This window comes from Eschscholzia californica, unplaced genomic scaffold, assembly GCF_041429995.1.
Source record: "Eschscholzia californica isolate CP2 unplaced genomic scaffold, dmEscCali1.0.p SCAF_1, whole genome shotgun sequence".
NCBI lineage: Eukaryota > Viridiplantae > Streptophyta > Magnoliopsida > Ranunculales > Papaveraceae > Eschscholzia > Eschscholzia californica.
The window spans coordinates 53,636,031-53,639,497 of record NW_028238198.1 but is presented as its reverse complement, the minus strand read 5'-3'; the positions used below and the strand labels follow the sequence as shown (position 1 = coordinate 53,639,497).

The window sequence follows — 3,467 nt, the reverse complement described above, 5'->3', positions numbered from 1 at the left end:
TTATACCGGCTGTGATAGACGTTGTAGATGAGACGGTTGTGATCCACCGTTTAGGGAAGTTTTCCCCTATTCGTAATTAGGGTTTTCCTGTAGGTTTACCTCGTATCTTGGATAAATTGAAGTTCCTAAGTTCAATGATACTTCATAGATATCCTGCCGAGGTGATAGACTTTTGAGGACATGTTTCCTTCTCGAAACCCAAACTTGCTTAAATTCTCGTTTCACTGATAAGAATATCGAGTTACTCCGTGGTATGGAATGCTTGAGTCCATCTAGAGGTTTTGCTCTTTTCGACAAAAGTAATTGAATTTTATCCGTCTGATTTCAGTAGTCTTGACACTATGCTTTTAAGTTCCCAACTTAATAACTACATTTAAGATATGAGGCAGAATGATGATTTCTCAAAATTAGATGGGATTGGAGCTCTTGCTAGAACATTGGTGCAAACTAAGAGAGATAAGACATATCATTTAATTTATTTGCTCATCACTTTAGCACTAACTTTGCCGGTTGCAACGACCTCCATTGAGAGAGCTTTTTCAGCTATGAAGCTAGTTAAAACACGCTTAAGAAACAAGACGAGTAATCCGTGGCTGAATGATAGGTTAGTAGTCTTTATTGAAAAAGATGTTTTTAGTAAAATTGACAATTAATCGATTATGCGAACATTTAGAAATATGAACTCTCGTAGAGGTCAATTGCGTTTGTAATTGTTGATGTATAAATATAGTTAATGAATATAAATATTTGTTAATTACTGTATTTTCAAAAAGAAAATCATTTAAGTATATATTCGCACCCAAGTGAAACCCCAAATTATATGTCCAAATATCATTTGGTGAGCAACTTATTAAATGTGTTGAGATGGCCGAGTTGGTCCTAGGCGCCAGATTGAGGTTCTGGTCCGAAAGGGCGTGGGTTTAAATCCCACTCTCTAACATTATTATCCTTCTTTTTTATCATCAGCCCAAAAAAGTTAGAGGAATTCTAAGGGCACCTGAAAGAAGCTATTTTATGGGCTAAATACGCGCCTTCAGTAAATGGGTGTGTCTGAAGCTCTACTGTTCTTTTTTTTGAAGCCACGGGAATCGATTTCCATTCATAAGTGATAAAATCACATTGTTTACATGGATGAAATTGTTATTTCTCTCTTCCAACTTCATGAGAGTTGCATACCTTTAAATGCAAAGTACCTCGTGAATAAGAAAGAAATTGGACTAGACTCTGACGAAGAAAGATAGAAAAAAGATGAAGGATCCTATAGATCACAAATGAAAAGACCCTAAAGGTCAACAAAACAACTGATAATACAAAAAAAAAATACTAATCAAACATTCCCGTCACATTCGCCGGAAAATCGCTATTGTCGCCAGAAAACTGCCACCACTGCCAGAAAACTGCCGTCATAACCGGAAAAGCCACCGTCATCTCCGAGGGATGTTGTATATGCCATCCGAGGAGGAAAATACTAAATCTTTGGAATCAGACTTCAAAATATCTCTTGAATTCCTTGATCCTGTTCTAAATCTAACCCCAAACACAATCTTCTAAAGATCATCTTCATCTTCATCTTCGTTCAACACTGATGCAAAAATCGATTCTCTTTTACTGGATCTAACCTTTGATGGAGAGTTGTCGATTTGGAACTTATTTCTGTCGAATCATGAAGTTTAAAGTGAATATTAACTGAGAAAATGTATAGAAACAGAAAACCAGGGATAGATTTTGGAGTCGGTTTGAGGAATTGTAGGGATAAAATCAAAGTTTCAAACAAAAACCGCCAATAACTTCTCCGGGAGAGGAATTAGGAGGTTGCGCCACCAATCCCTAAAATCCCTCCGCTGCAGAGCAAATCCCTCCTTATGAACACTACTTTTGTTGTTAGTCCAGGCAATTATATTTGATAGAAGAAAATAGCTATAACTATTATGAACCACGCCCAACCTGATTCTTAGCAACAGTTAGAAATGAAACTTGTTGAAGCCCAAACCTACATGAAGTTGGGCTTAAGACTGCCCAACCTGATTCTTAGCAACCATTCTAGACTGAGTTGAATTGGCCATGTTGATCCTTCTTGATTGATGACAAATCAAAATTCAACAACAGTGGTGTTTTTTTCTTCTTAGTCGGATCTGACCCAACATCTGCATTGGCTCGAGTTAGAGAAACAATTAATAGTACCTAGCTTATTTGCAAATGATACAAGTTGATTTTTTCTTTCTATGTAAACTTGGTCATAGTTATGAAGTGCATCTCAATGACTATTCAGATTCAAATAATACCTAACTTATTTGCAAGTAATACAATGAGAGAAACAATTAATACCTAGCTTATTTGCAAATGATACAATGAGAGGAACAAATAATACCTAGCTTATTTGCAAACTTGGTCATAGTTATTTTTATTTGAAACTAGGGTATCTTTCGTGCCCTAGGGTACAGACACTTGTATCAATCAAATGCTACGAAATTTATTGTTATATTTCATTGAGAGAGAGAGATTTTTATTAGTTATTATTTTTTTGTTTCTTTTCTCTTAAATTAGTTATTATTTTATTGAGAGAGAAATATTTTAATTTCTTTTTTTAACTCTTGAAATTTATTTTGTTTCTTTTTTTCTTAAATTAAGTTTTTATTTCTAAGAATGAAAAGATTATTATTTTTTAAATAGGTAACTTTATTTCTACAAAGGATTATGTTTTAAATTTTGAGAAGGGCTTCTAGACAATATCCTTTATTAAAAAAAGATTTTTATTTCTAAGAAGGAAAAGATTATTGTTTTTTAAATTGGTAACTTTATTTCTACGAAGGACTATATTTTAAATTTTGAGAATGGCTTCTAGACAATATGCATAATTTAAAAAGGATGTTTGTCAAGGAAAAGATTATTGTTTTTTAAATAGGTAACTTTATTTCTACGAAGGACTATATTTTAAATTTTGAGAAAGACTTCTAGACAATATGCATAATTAAAAAAGGATGTTTGTCCCAGTCATCGTTTTCCCTTCTGTTTTATTACATAGATTGTAAAACAAATAGGCAATTGATTCATTGAGCTCGAGATCATACCTCAATGTATGAGCTGGAGATCCTGACCGTATATAATAACAAGGATAAATAGATTTGGAAAGATGACAGCTTGCTTTCACAGAGTTAATTGAGGAAACATTAGAAGAAATGAAATAAGCCATATAAGTTCATTTATTTACAGCAATTGCCATTTACTTTAATCCATGGGCACAATCAACCTGTCCACGGTATTCCTCTTTCCACTGTCTTCCTCTTTCCATCTCACTTGAATCAATTAAAGGGCACAAGTTTCCAACACAATCATATCTATTAGTTACTTTTTTTATTCATTTTTTGCAACATATTATTTTTCTATATATAATTTGAAATTTTATTTCCTCTTTAATATAGGGAATTTATGTTTCTTCTCTTATATTATTTAGGAAGTTTATGTTTCTT

At 33.2% G+C, this 3,467-nt stretch overlaps 1 non-coding gene across 1 annotated transcript; it reads left to right on the top strand.

Moving 5' to 3' along the window:
- Window positions 1-858: 858 nt before the first annotated feature.
- On the top strand, window positions 859-940 carry TRNAL-GAG (transfer RNA leucine (anticodon GAG)). The gene has a single exon. It is a non-coding gene; the product is annotated as a tRNA-Leu (tRNA).
- Window positions 941-3,467: the final 2,527 nt, after the last annotated feature.